We start from the raw sequence: 15,481 nt of genomic DNA on the forward strand, positions 1-15,481 counted from the left end.
ATAATAACACGTTTATTCAAGGTTATAAAATATACAGTATAAAAATCCAATGGATTTAAGAATTTGTGTGCCAGTGTTCTCCCATAAAACAATAAACTCAAGAAATATAGGCCTATCACAAAACATGTATGACGATAATTCAGCATTACATGGAGTTTCATGTAATAGCTCAATTTTAGCTTTTTAGGGTGAATTGAGGACTATCATGCAGCATGTAATTATAAGCCTGCACCAAATCAAATTATTTGCTATTTTATAGCAGATAATCACTTGCATAAATGCATTTTTATTAACACCTTCTATGTTTGCTATTCTGTTTAGCATTAAAGAAATTAGAAAAATATTTACTCTTATATGCCTTCTTTGCTATTAAAGAATCACATACTATACAAATATCCATCAGAATTTAATTCACTTTAATTGTTGACATGTATTACATTATATAAATATACACCTAATTATTTAGCCATTTTATCATTGATAGGCATTGCAGATTTTCCTAGTTTCTAGATATTATGAATAATGCTGCTTGGAAAACTCTTGTACATGAATTTTGGTACCCATTTATAAGCATTGTGCTGTGTGTAAGCCCAGGAGTAAAACCACTAAGTTATAAGAGCAGCTTATGTAGGTACTGACAAAAAGATTTCCAAAGTCATTGTATTAATTTCCACTCCCACCAGCATTTATGACACCCTTGATTCTAACCCTTGTCAACATTTGGTGTTGTCAGTTTTATTAATTGTAGGCATTCTTTTGAATACAAGGTAGTGTCTCATTTTGGTTTTAATTTACACTTACTTCATTATTAATGAGGTTGAAACACTTTCACATAATTTGTAATTTATTGGGCACTAGGCTTTGTGTCTATGTATATATCTATGGGGTAAGTGGGGAGGAGTGTTATCTTCTTTTCCCAATTGATTTACAGAAATTCTATATGTAACCTCGTTATGTGTTCTTTCTTTTATATGTATTGTTAATACTTTCTTTGATTTTGTAACTACTTTAGTCACTCACTTAGTGTTTTGTTGTTGTTGAACAGATTCTTTTAATTCAATGTACTATAGCTTAAAATTCTTTCCCATTATCAATTTTTTTCCTGTATAAGAAAATTTTGCCTACTCTCAGGTCATGATTAACCCATTTTATCTTTTAGAACAGTGGTTCTTGAAGAGGAATGATTTCACACATATACATACACACACACCCCTCTGGGTACTTTTGGCAGTATCTGGAGACATTTTTTTTACTATCACTACCAGGGATTTGTGCTATTGACATCTAATGGATAGAGCTCAGGGATGATACTAGGTATTCATATATATGTATTATATATATAACATATATATATATATGTATATATACATACATACATAAACATATATCTGGATTTTATGCTATGCTTGGATATTTTTGTTTCCCCTTATGAATATGTAGTCATTTAGTAAGAAGATCATCCTTTCTCCACTTGTCTGAGGTTTCAACTTTGTCTTAAATCAAATGTCTGTATATTAGAAGGGGGCTATCTCTGAACTCCCCATTTTTTTCTATTTCTCCATTTTTTCCAAGCGTATATCAATGACACTGTCTTCATTTCAATAATTTTATAAAAATATTTTATATGTGGTAGTGTATGCCTCCAAACTTCTTTCACTCCTCCTCCTTCCTTTCTTCCTCCTTCTTTCTTTTCTTCTCCCTTCCTTTCCCCTTCTCCTGCCCCTTCCTTCCTTCTTCTTGAATGTCTTTATTTCTTTGGCATTTTCCTATTACTTGAGTGTGCATTGTAACATCAGTCTGTCACTTTGCTCCAAGAAAATTGGGATTGCAATTGGCCTTGCACTGATTTCATAGATCAAATAGGAGAATTTGATACATTTCACTAAGAATCTTTCCATGTATATGGTATTTACCTTCATTTAAGTCTTCTTCAATGTCTCCCAGAAATGCTTTAGAGTTTTCTTTGTCATGGGCTTGCACTTCTGTTATTCCTATTTACAGATCTTTGAAATTTAAAACATTATATTGTAAACATCATAATTTATCTTTGCAGCTATTATTTGTATTTCATTAGGATATAAAAATATAAATCACTTGTATACTGATTTTATATCTAGTTATCTTAAAAAATACTTATTAATTCTGATAATTCACCTGTAGATTCTTTCTGGTTTTCTTGGTGTACAACCATCAAGACAAGATAGTTAATACTAAAAGTGCTATTCCTTCCTTTCTGAACATCGTCTCTTTTTCTCTTTATTATCTTGTTGTAGCTTTAAAGGTTCTGATCACCATTTCCCCATTTCATGTGGTTTCCCCACACGACCAAGCAATTTAGTTTGGGGAAAAGTGTGAAGTTTCCATGCCCTCTCCAAGCATACATTCTCCCAAAATCTCCACATGCTCACCAACTCACAAGTTCCGTGAACTCCATCCTATTTGATTTTTATGGAGATTTTATTACACAGGCATGGTGGATTAGATCATTGGTCATTGGTGATTGATTCAATGTCTTGCCACAGAAATGCCAAAATTTTAAGAGCTCTACACTAGAAATGGTGAGGAAGACTAAATATATATTTCTCTATATATAACAATATGACATAGCTCTAGTAGAATACTGAATAGAAATAAGAATGGTCATCTTTGTCTTCTTCTTGCTATCAGGTAGATAGATTTAAGTATTTTTACCATCAATTTATATATTTGTTAGATTTTCACATTTATAAAATTTTAATTTTTTTCTCTAATTATTATTTACTCTTTATTTTAAATTATAAGATTTAGATTTTATCAATTTATTTAAAAATATCCACTAAAAAGAACATGAAGGATTTTTTTTTTTCTATTTAATCTATTAAATGCAATGAACTACATTGAAGTTGTATATAATTAAATGATATTTCTGGACAAAATCGAAGCCTTTCATATTATTCTTTTCATATATGATGGATTTCTTTGATAGCTTTTTTTTTTTTCAACGTTTTTTATTTATTTTTGGGACAGAGAGAGACAGAGCATGAACGGGGGAGGGGCAGAGAGAGAGGGAGGCACAGAATCGGAAACAGGCTCCAGGCTCCGAGCCATCAGCCCAGAGCCCGACGCGGGGCTCGAACTCACGGACCGCGAGATCGTGACCTGGCTGATGTCGGACGCTTAACCGACTGCGCCACCCAGGCGCCCCTCTTTGATAGCTTTAAAAGTATTTGTGAACCTATGTATATAGATTTTTTTTGATGTCACATTTGCTGTACAAATTATGCTAGTATGACAGAATGAGTTGAAAATGTTTCATTTTTTTTTCTCTTCCATGGTAGGCTTTATGTATGCTTGATCTTATTATTACTTCTTAATATTTGTTTGAAATCATAAGTAAAATTATTTATGAATTCTTTATGAGAAGCTTTTGTTTTAAGTTTCACTTTCTTTAATAGGTATTGATTAACCATAGTATTTTTATTGTCCTGTTTCTCTAGGAATGAACAATTTTATCTAATTTTCAAAGTGTAAGTGTTAAGTTGTTCAAAATATCAACTCAATTTTAATGACTATAGTATCTGTAGTAATCACACTTGTCAGTTTATCAATTTTTTCAGTCTCTAAAAAAACTACTCTCTCTGTTATATATTTATCTTCTATTTTATACATTTCTGTATTTATCTTTATTATGCTCTTTTTCTTTCTTTCTTTTTTTTTTGGTTTCATATATCTTTTGTACTTTAACTTATTCAGAGAGACACTTAAACAGTGGGTTTTTACACTTTCTTCTTATATGTATTTAAGGATATAAATTTCTTTTTTTTTTTTTAATTTTTTTTTCAACGTTTTTTATTTACTTTTGGGACAGAGAGACACAGAGCATGAACGGGGGAGGGGCAGAGAGAGAGGGAGACACAGAATCGGAAACAGGCTCCAGGCTCCGAGCCATCAGCCCAGAGCCTGATGCGGGGCTCGAACTCACGGACCGCGAGATCGTGACCTGGCTGAAGTCGGACGCCCAACCGACTGTGCCACCCAGGCGCCCCGGATATAAATTTCTTCTTAAGCACAGTTTATCCAATTTTACTAATTGTTATTGTTATATCTTCTTTGATCCAACAGTTATTTAGAAATGTGTAGCTTCATTTACAAACTTCTAAAAAATTATCTTGCACTTCTTTTCTTCTAAAAATTTATGAACAGTGGGTATATTCTCAAATATTTCAACATAAAAATTGTTGAAATTTCCTATGTAGATTTGGGAGAAACAATATGCATTTGAGTTTAGTATTCTATATATGTCAATTAGGCTTTGAAAGCCAAGAGGAAAATCTAATTATAACTCTTTCTCTAAAGTCGATAATGCTCTACACCGATATTTGAAGTGATGAGTATCATGCATAGTTTCTGTTGTAACTATTCAATTCTGTCATTGTAGTGTGAAAGCAGGCATAGATGGTATATAAACAAATGAGCATAACTATGTTCCATAAACTTTTACAGAAAGCGCTTTACACAAACTGCTATTTGATTTTCATATACTTTTCATTTTCATAAAACATTATTATTTTGACTTTTTCCAACATTTAATAATATAAATACCATTCTTGGGGCACCTGGGTAGCTCAGATGGTTAAGCATCCAACTTCGGCTCAGGTCACGATTTTGCAGTTAGTGAGTTTGAGCTCCATGTCGGGCTCTGTGCTTACGGCTCAGAGCCTGGAGCCTGCTTCTGATTCTGTGTGTGTGTCCCTCTCTCTCTGTCCTCCCCCACTCATGCTCTGTCTTTGTCTCTCTCTCTCGAAAATGAATAAACATTACAAAAATTTAAAAATATAAATACCATTCATTCTTAACTTGTGGGTCATACAAAGATAGATGTTGGCAAGAAAGACACATTGTTTGTAGTTTGTCAATTTCTGATCTATATCCTTACCTACTTTTGTCTGTTCTGTAAAGTACTAGAAAACCTATTTAAAACTTTTATTATGATTTTTGGTTTATCTATTTTTCCTTTAATTTTGTCAGATTTAGCTTCATAAATTTTAAGGCTATATTATAGATACCTAAAAATTTAGACTTATTGTATCTTCTTGTTTGGTTGATCCTTTAACATTAGAAAATGCTTCTGTTTAACTTCACTAATGCTTTTGCTTTATGTTATGCTGTTCTTATATTACTGTAGCTAAACCACATTCCTTTTGGTTTGTACTTGCATGGACTTTTTTTCTATCCTTTTTAGACTTCCTGTATTCATATTTTAATAGTGTTTTGTAAGCATCATATAGTTGAACTTTGTTTTGTGAAATATAGAGTTTTTATTCCTACCATAGTGCAACTGAGTATTTGCTTGTTTTACATTTAATGTAGATAATGATGCATTTATGTCTGAATTTGAATTTACTACTTTACTATCGTTTTGCTATTTGCACTGGTCGTTTATGTTTCTTTTTTTTCTCTTCTATTATGTCCTTTTTCTCTTCTTCTATTTTCTATATTTTGTGTTATTAAAGTATTTTATCAATCTATACTCTCCTCTTTTACTTTAGGTTATTTTATTCTTCTTTTAGTGGTCATCCTAGAAATCATAAAAAAAAAATCTTTGAATTAGAGCAGTCTAACATAAATCAGCATAGCTTTTTAACTTCCCAGACAATGCAGATTCATTAGAAGCTTTAACTCTTATTTCTTTAAAGATAGTTTGTTTTCTTTCTTCCATTGTTTCTGCTGAACAGACACTTCTCAATCTTATTGATGGTCTGTAAACTATGTCTTTTTTTTTGTTTGTTTTCATCTAGCTGCTTAGTTTCCCTGTCTTTGTTTTTTTGCATTTTTCTTATGACGTGTATAGATATGTTTTCTTTGTATTTATCTCACTTGGGTTTATTGAGCTTTTTGAATCTGTGGTTTAATGTATTTCATCACTTTCAGACCATTTGGTCTAGTTCCTTTTCTCATATTGCTACTACCCATATACTTGCTCCTATCCTTCTGGGTTTCCAAACAAATGTTAATACTATGTTTCTTATATTCAACTTATTTTTTTCTGTATTTTACATCCATGTCTCCATTGGAAAATTGTCCATCATTATATATTCTGGTACTATAATCTTTTCCACTGTTTCTAATCTATTGTTAAGTCTTTTCTTCAGCTTTTAATTATAGGGACTTTTTTCCCAGTTTAAGAACTATCACTTGAGGGGCACCTGGGTAGGTCAGTCAGTTCAGCATCCAACTCTTGATCTAGGCTCAGGTTATGATCTCACAGTTCATGAGTTTGAGTCCCATTTCAGGTTCTGCACTGACAGTGTGGGGCCTGCCTGGAGTTTGTTTGTTCTCTCTGTCTCTCTCTCTCTCTCTCCCCCCCACTCTCTCTCCAAATAAATAAATAAACTTAAAAAAAAAGTATTATCACTTGAATTTTTTTTAAGTTCAGTCATGAATATTACATACTGACTTCATCTTTCTTTTTCTTCTTCTTCTTTTTTTTTTTAATGTTTATTTTGTGAGAGAGCTTGCACACAAGCTGGGAAGGGGCAGAGAAAGAGGGAGTGAGAGAGAATCCAAAGCAGGTTCCATGCTGTCATCACAGAGCTTGACACAGGGCTCGATTCCATGAACCATGATCTCATGACTTGAGCCAAAACTAAGAGCCAGATACTTACTGACCAAGTCACCCAGGCACCTCAACTCCATTTTCTTTATGTATTAACTACATTTCAAAATAAGTGTTTGATAATTTCAATATTGAGATTATCCGCAAATCTATTTTTTCCTTTATATTTTATAAATTTGGTCCCATCTTCTACCATTCCTGAAAATTGTTTTATTATATGCTGAGCATGGTACATTAAAATGTATAGTTAATTTGAAGCATAGCTGAACTGTCATCTTCGAAAGAGTATTTTTTACTTACGGTGAGCAATTAGAGTAGGGATATATCTCCTATTTCAACCTGAAGTAAAATTGTTTTAAAAGTTGGTGTATTTCTTATTTGTGACTGATCCTACTGTGTTTCTATAGGAAACTGTGTTTACTGGGATTTTGAGTTAAGACTTTTCTACCTTGGCTAATCTCTAATTTTTATTTAACCAGGATCATGTGCCATTTTATTTATTTTTATTTTTTTTATTAATTTTTAACATTTATGTATTTTTGAGAGACAGAGAGAGAGCGCAAGCAGGGAAGGAGCAGAGAGCAAGGAAGACACAGAATCTGAAGCAGGCTTCAGTCTCTGAGCTGTCAGCACAGAACCTGACAGGGGGCTCAAACCCACAAACTATGAGATCAGGACCTGAGCCAAAGTTGGATGCTTAACTGACTGAGCCACCTGGGCAGCCCTCATATGCCATTATAGCTGTTGTTTCCTGATTGATTCTTACTTTTTTGGATGCTTATGAATTGGATAATGTCTTGAGGAAAAAGGTAGTGTAGAAAGTTGGAACCACCTCAATGTACTTCCTTTCTCTCAAAAATCAAGTGCAGCCTGCACTTGAAAGTAGTCATGAACACTAGGTTTGTCTCTCTCTTTAGAGGCAGTTGAGAGCTCAACTAAGTTTCTGAAACCCTGTGTACTACCTACTTTATGTTCAACTTTTTAGCCTCTCATATATTGCCACATTTAACTGAACTTTATGTTCAACATTTAACCTCTAAATGCTATGCCACATTTAATTGACAAGTACCTTGAGAGAAATTGTCACAGTGATGCTGGGCTCACAAATGTCTGTTTTCTTACTCTTTGGGACCCTGTTTCTCAAGTCTTGACTTGTCTGCTTTCTTCATGCCTAAAACATATGTACTTTGGTAAATTTTTCTGCTTTTGTATTTGTACATGGGGAGAAAGAATGATATTATCTGTTCTTAGAAGTAACCCGGTGGTCTTGCCATATAAGTCTACTATAGTCTACTACACTATTCAACCAACAGATTGAACAGATTTTATAATTCTCAATTTCTTTTGATGGTATAAAAGGAAAACTCCATTAAGAGAAATAATGACAATTTATGGACAAGTTTTTATTTTTTAAATTAACTTATTTATTTCAGAGAGAGAGAATACACAAGTGAGGAAGGAGCAGAGAGAGAGAGAGGAAGAGAGAGAGAATCCCAAGCAGGCCCCACACAACCAGTGCAGAACCTGATGTGGGGCTTGAATTCACAACCATGAGATCATGACCTGAGCCAAAGTTTGGTGCTTAATGGACTGGGCCACCCACATGCCCCTATGGGCAAGTTTTTAAAACCCATTCTCTAAACTTACTTTTATACTTTCCAGAAAATAAATAAGAAAAGTAAATTTCTATCAATCCCGAGACCAAAGAAAGAAAAACTGACCCTAAGAGGAATCTGGGAGGATTTAAAAATAAGGCAATGCTGGCGGCATTGACAGCTAAGGAAGCTATCAATGGCTGAAATCTCCTCTATTGGTTCTGTAGGCAGGCTTTCTAGAAGGCAAGCTAATGATTTATGAATACCTACTAGAATTCTTCTGCACCAGTATTGATTATAATTGGGCTGGGAGTATCTAGAGACCATGATTGCTCTCTAGTACCAGATAAATGTCTTTTTATTCAAGTATGAATGAAAAAAAAATGTGCCTTGAGGATCATGTGTTAAGGATTGATATTATTATTCTTGTTCCTTCACAGATGCATGCACTATAGGATGTGAAAGTAACCTAACATTTACTCTTTATTTCACCACCACAGAATATAGCTGTGATGAGAAATATCAGCCAATAATTGAATCAATGTTGTCAGAGGCAATAAAAAAGAAATGTGATCCTTTGTAGTATTGCATCAGTATGTAAAAATATGAAACTTGAGAAACATCAACACTATAGAAAAACATTTAAAGTGGCAGGAACATGGAGCATGCCTCAGGACTTTGCATAAACTATCTCCTCTGTGTAGAAATTTTTATGCACAGTTATCCATGTGGCTTACTCCTGTATCTCCTTCAGATTTGTGCTCAAATATCAAAAAGGCCAAATTTGAGTATCATAGTAGTCACAGCCACAATATTTTTGACTCTAACATTTCATAACTGAAAGTGTACCAAATATATATGAGTCTGGAAAGCTTTGAAAAACACAAATAAATAAATAAAGGATGAGAATTAGAAAACAAATACCTTAAGAAAACATGCATGTAACACCCTCTTTTAGTCTTTCTTATGGCCTTCTCCAACAAACTGAGACTCTATATCTCATGTACTTATAAAAGGAAAACTTTAAAGGCAATTGTAGTTAAGCTTCAGGCTAATATTAATTCTGGGAAACCAGAATTTAAATGAAGTTCAGTGTACACAATGGGTACTGTGAGGAGTAAATTGATAATTTAAATTCCAACAAAATTTGTCTCACATTAATTGCAGTGATTTTCTGAATCCAATGTGATCTTTTTAGCAATTCCTCAGTCTAAAAGTAGAATGGGATATTTGGTGCATAATAGCACTCCTGTGATGGCTAACTAGCTTTTGGAATCTAGCCAATTTGTGATAGGGAGAACACACTTAATAAAAACAACAAAATGTTGCTATTTTCCTTACCCGAGAGAATTAAAGATTTTTGCAAACTTCAAAACCTGGAAGGGGGCGGCTGGGTGGCTCCGTCGGTTAGGTGTCTGTCTGACTCTTGATTTCGGCTCAGGTCATGATCTCATGGTTTCTGGGATTAAACCCTACATCAGGCTCTGGGCTCACAATGTGCAGCCTGCTTGGGATTTTCTCTCTCCCTGTTTCCCTCTGCCCTTCCCTGACTGGCAAACGTGTGCATCCTCTCTCTGTCTGTCTCTCTCTCTCTCTCTCTCTCTTTCTCAAAATAAATAAATAAACATAAAAAAAAAACCTTGAAAGATGCCAGCCTTGTGATTCATGGCATATCCTTATTCTCTTAACTACTTCAATTACTGTAAAATACTAATACATCTTTAATAATAAATTACTGTAGACTTATTTAACAAGTCCAACTGCGCCTGCTATCCAGATGTATTCTGCTTATTAGAGCATGTAAATATATGACTTGGCAACTGGTATGATTTTATTGATCTAGCAATTACATTTTCAGTGGAATACAAATTAAAACAGAGTAGCTTGCTTTCACCTGGCAGGATGGCCTCTGAGATATTCTGCTTCTGGGATATTTCAGCCCTCTAGTTCTCTGCCATAATACAGTTTTCAGTTATCTGATTCACCATCCTACAGGATGTCATTACTTCCACTATATTGTTGACATCATGTTGATATTAACATGAATCTGAATCTGCAATAACAATAATAGCACCAACAAATATTTACTGTTAACATATTTAATACACTCAGTTAATTCTTGGTAAAAGCCCAATGAAAGAGTTAACATGATATTCTTATTTTTTTAATTGAGGAGCAAGTGTCACAGGGCTATTAAGTAACTTGCTCCCAGTCACATCTAAGGAGCTAAATGGGATTCAGCCCCAGGCCATCTGATGTCAAGCTGGGCATTTATTCACTATGAATAACTAATAGTGAAGGCAGGATTTACAAATTCCCATTATGCCATAATAAAAACACACATGAGAGAAAAAGGAAAGTATGTTTCTTGACAATGTCAGTACTCGCAGGGGTCCTGAGCAAGTGTACTCCTAGTTTTCTGTTACCGTGTGATAAATTAACGCAGACCCAAAAGCTTAAAAAGACACAAACTTATTATCTGACAGTTTCCAGAGGTGAGGAGTCTCAGAACAGTTTTTCTGGATCTTCTGTGTAGGATCGCACCAGGCTGAAATCACCGTGATTCTCATCTAAGGCTAGGGGTCATCTTCCAAGCTCACTGTTTTTCAGCAGAAGTCATCTCTTGCAGCTGTATGTTTGATGCCCCTGTTTTCTTGCTAGGTGTCAGTAAGTTACCATCGTTAGAGCCTAGAGGCCCCCTACAATTCTTGGCCACAGGAGCCCCCAACCTGGCTGTTGTTTTCCTTCAGGCCAGCACACGAGCGTCTGTGAGACATCCTTCTCTGCATTCAGCTGGGGGAAAGTGCCCTATCTTTATTTTATAATTTCATTTTTAATGTTTACCCTTTGACTGTTTTCTAGTTTTAAATGGCTCTCCGATTAGGGTAGGCCCATCCTTTTGCCAGAGAATAATAGTGAGATCTTATAGTCACAAGTTCCTTCCACACTAAGGGGGATCAATCATAGAGGGGAATTCTGTAGGAATTCTGCACATCGCAGCATGTCTGCAGTTTTTCTCTAAGGTGAAGGTTGTGTTGTTCATTAAACCCACATCCAAAAAAGTTGCCCATGGACTTTACCTTGTACTCTGTTATTTGAAAATTGTTCACTATTTACTAAAGCTCAGAGAACAAGGAAGTAATTGACCTGGTGAAGACAAAAGAGTCAGCAGCTCTACTACTCTTTCTTCATGACCTAACAGGTCCAGTGCTGAAGGAAGTGTTGATGGCAGATCAGTATCGTGTAAAACACACAAATAAGAATGTAATAGCAGGTAATCCTGAAATTTGGATTAAAAAAAATGGATTTGAATTTTTAAAAAATTATCAATGAATATTCTAATTTTGAAAAACAAAATAAACAATAAAGTAAAAATAATACTTGCCTTTCAGGGAAAACTGAATATGCTGACTTGGGATACCCAAGTAAGGGCATCATGCTCTCAGTGCTTTTTGATCTGCCTAACTATACATTTGGGCATGACCATAAGTACTCTGCCATTATGTTCCAATGTATATATGAAAGTCCCTACCAGGTCTTGAAGGTACAAGTGAATTATATGAATGAATAGGTTTATCACACTCTTAGGACACAATCTCCTCTTAAAGGACCTCCCCTCCCCTCAACTTCAAACTATAAGAGATAACTAATAAATGCATGAGCAAAAATTACAATTACAAATATAAAACATAATATACACATGTTTTATTACTTACATTGGCATTACTCAGAAATAGACAACTTTTACTTTCTCTCTTAAGAGTGACTTGACCATGAATGGAAAAGGAAAATTCTTATAAGAGGCAGAATTTTGAATTCTACATTCACTGGGTCTATTTTTTAATGTTTTATTTATTTTTGAGAGAGACAGAGAACAAGCAGGGGAGGGGCAGAGAGAGAGAGGGAGACACAGAATCCAAAGCAGGCTCCAGGCTCTGAGCTGTCAGCATAGAGCCTGATGCAGGACTCCCATGAACTTTGAGATCATGGCCTGAGCTGAAGTTGGACATTTAACCAATTGAACCACCCAGGTGCCCTTACATTCACTAGGTTTAAAAGGAGTGATGCCTGGAATGAGCATCTATGTTGATTCCTAAGCAATGGCTAATGGTTTGTTTGGATAACTTGAAGAGAGAAGATTCAATAATTGGTCATTAAACACAAAAAGGATGAATCTCACAAATACAATGTTGAGCTAAAGAAGCCAAGCACAAAAAGAAAGAAAGAAAGAAAGAAAGAAAGAAAGAAAGAAAGAAAGAAAGAAAAAAAAGGGAAAAAAAAGCCAAATTATGGAAATAGCCCAAGTGTACAGTGACTGATGAATGGATAAACAAGATGTGATACATATATTATATGTGATATGTTATGTACATATAGATGTGTGTGTGTGTGTGTGTATACTCAATGGTTATGGTGAATATTGATCAACCATAAAAAGGAAAGAAATCTTTCCATTTCCAACAACATGGATAGAGGTAGAGAGTATTATACTAAGCAAATTAAGTCAGTCAGAGAAATACCATTTGATCTCACTCATATGTGGAATTTAAGAAACAAAATAAACAAAGGGGGACAAAAAGGGAAGGTAAACCAAGAAATAGACTCTTAACCACAGAGAACAAACTGATGGTTGCTAGAAGGAAGGTGGGTGGGCAAGTAGGTAAAATAGGTGATGGGAATTAAGGAGTGTACTGGCTGTAATGAGCACAGGGTGATGTATGGAAGTGTTGAATCACTATATTGTATGCCTAAAACTAATATAACTAACTGTATGTTAACTAACTGTAATTAAAGTAAAAACTTAAAAAATATAAAATTAAAAAGAAATATTTTATTATATTCACAGAGAGTTCAAAACCACACAAAACTAATCTATGTTAAAAGAAAGCAGGAGGGTCACTACTCTTATATAGAAACCGGAAGAAAGTGTACTAGGGGCCTCCTGAAGCATATGCAATGTTTTATTTTATGTTCTCAGTGCTTCTTGTACAGATGTGTCCAGTTTCTGAAAATTCATTGAGCTGTGCCCCGATGGTTTGTGTAGTTTTATGAATGTATGATATTATCAAATAAAAAGCCAAATAATTTCAGTGAATAAGTAATTAATCTCAAGAAATTTTTTGGAAGAAGCCTGTAGTTGGACCTCTAGGAGTGGGCCCAGAACATGAAAATGTATCTATTCTTATTGTAGAATAATATCTTAATAATCAGGTTACGGGATAATAGATTTTTTTAGATGTCAGTATCTTCTATGAAGACCAGAATTTGCATAATAAACTCATGATTAAAATGTGCATGATGGTAGAAAGGAACTTTAAAAACTAGATTTCCTCTTCTCAAGATACCCTAGCCACAGACAGTAATGAATGTGCAATTAACAACAAAAGTAATTAAATCTTACACCTCAATATGTCTCCATACTTCAGGTGAATCGCCAGCTATGTGGTGGCTTCCTGATGCTTACATTAGAAACTTTCCATGGCTGGGGGGGGGGGGGGGCGGGTGTGGTGAAGATTTGTTTTTTTTAATCAGATAGAAATTTATTGTAGACGTGGATTTTATTTTCAGACTATAAACATGCTTTCTCAGGAACCTCCAAATTTGGATTAACTAAATGCTTCAAAAATTATTATTATGCCTATTCCATACGCATTGCCTCCAATTAAGAAATTTACTTGATGGGGCAACCGGGTGGCTCAGTCGGTTGAGCTTCCGACTTCGACTCAGGTCATGATCTCACGGTCTGTGAGTTCGAGCCCTGCGTTGGGCTCTGTGCTGACAGCTCAGAGCCTGGAGCCTGCTTGGGATTCTGTGTCTCCCTCTCTCTCTGCCCTTCTCCTGTTCACGCTCTGTCTCTGTCTCTCAATAATAAATAAACATTTAAAATAAATAAATAAATAAATAAATAAATAAATAAATAAATGAAATTTACCTGAAATTAAAGAAACAATGCTTTGAAACCACTTATTCTGCTACTCCAATGACTGAAGCAACTGTCTTTATTAAAAAATTAATGAAGATTCGGCTATAGATTCAGGAGAATGACTTATCTGATAGTAGATAAGTAGAATGACTTATCTGATGATCAAGAAGAAGTGGAGATTTTGCTACAGAAATAGGAGTAGAATCCAAGCAATACTCTGGGGTGTTTCCATGTAATAACAGGCCTACTAATAAATATTAGAGAAGACAATGTAATAGGATCCACAGAGGCTCCAATAACAAAGGATGGATAACTTAATTCAATTCACAAGTTAAAAAAATAAAGAAATATGACTTGAGAATATTCTGACCAAAGATAAAGTTAAATGAAATAGAAATTAGGAAAAAAAAATCAGTGACAAGTTTCCTTCCTCTAATAATTTGCAGCATTGTTTATGCTTACTCTATGTCCTTTCTCTTGCTTTTGTCCACTATTAAACACAGAGTGTATTGGCTTAATTTGTCCACAGATCACAGAATATTGAGATACTATAATGATCGAGCAACCAAGAAATAGACATAACCCAGAGAACACAGGCTTCATCTTTGGAAGTAGCAACCAAAAATCACTTTTGGTTTTTTTTCCTGTGGTAAATAGAATAAGATTTTTTTTTCAACTGTTGAGACACACTGTTTAAAACAGGAATATTTTAGGCATTATATACACAGAAAAAAGAGTGAATGAGTATCTGCCTAAGACTGTGGACAGGTAGGGTATGGAAGAGGATTTCTATTGTTTTTGCCTGCTTGTTATCCCTTCTTCTCCTGGAAACAGATCCCAATATCTATGAAAACAGGCAGAGGCAGTATGTGATGCAGACTGGCTCAAAATACCTCCTGCCCCTGACACTCATATAATATGCAATTCTGTGAATATTAATCTATCATAAAGAGGCTGAAGATTTATTAAATTACTTTATTCTAAGGCTTCACCCTGGTGAGACTGCCCTTAACTCTGCTGTCATTCCCAGTGTTTCCCTGAGCTACCTTTCCTTAGACATGAATATTTAGCTTTAACTATTTCACTATTCTTCATATAATTCTCTTTCATTTGTTTAAGTTAGCTGAATCTGAATCTTTCTGTGATTATTGTTAATCTGGGAAACCAAAGAGTGTAGATGCTACTAAATTAGAGTAACAGCCACAGCAATGTGCTTTTAACATTTTGTATCATTTTTACCAGCAATTAGTTCGCCAAACATTTAAGAAGGCAAAAGAGTTCTGAGACACACAAATCTCACTGAAAGTTACTTTCTGTTTCACTGAGAGATAAATCAAAATTTGGTGTCATGATAGTGGTTATTATGTT

Source organism: Lynx rufus, unplaced genomic scaffold (assembly GCF_022079265.1).
Source record: "Lynx rufus isolate CCGP_SWC_20201006 ecotype Redwood Valley unplaced genomic scaffold, mLynRuf1.p SCAF_3, whole genome shotgun sequence".
Taxonomy (NCBI): Eukaryota; Metazoa; Chordata; class Mammalia; order Carnivora; family Felidae; genus Lynx; species Lynx rufus.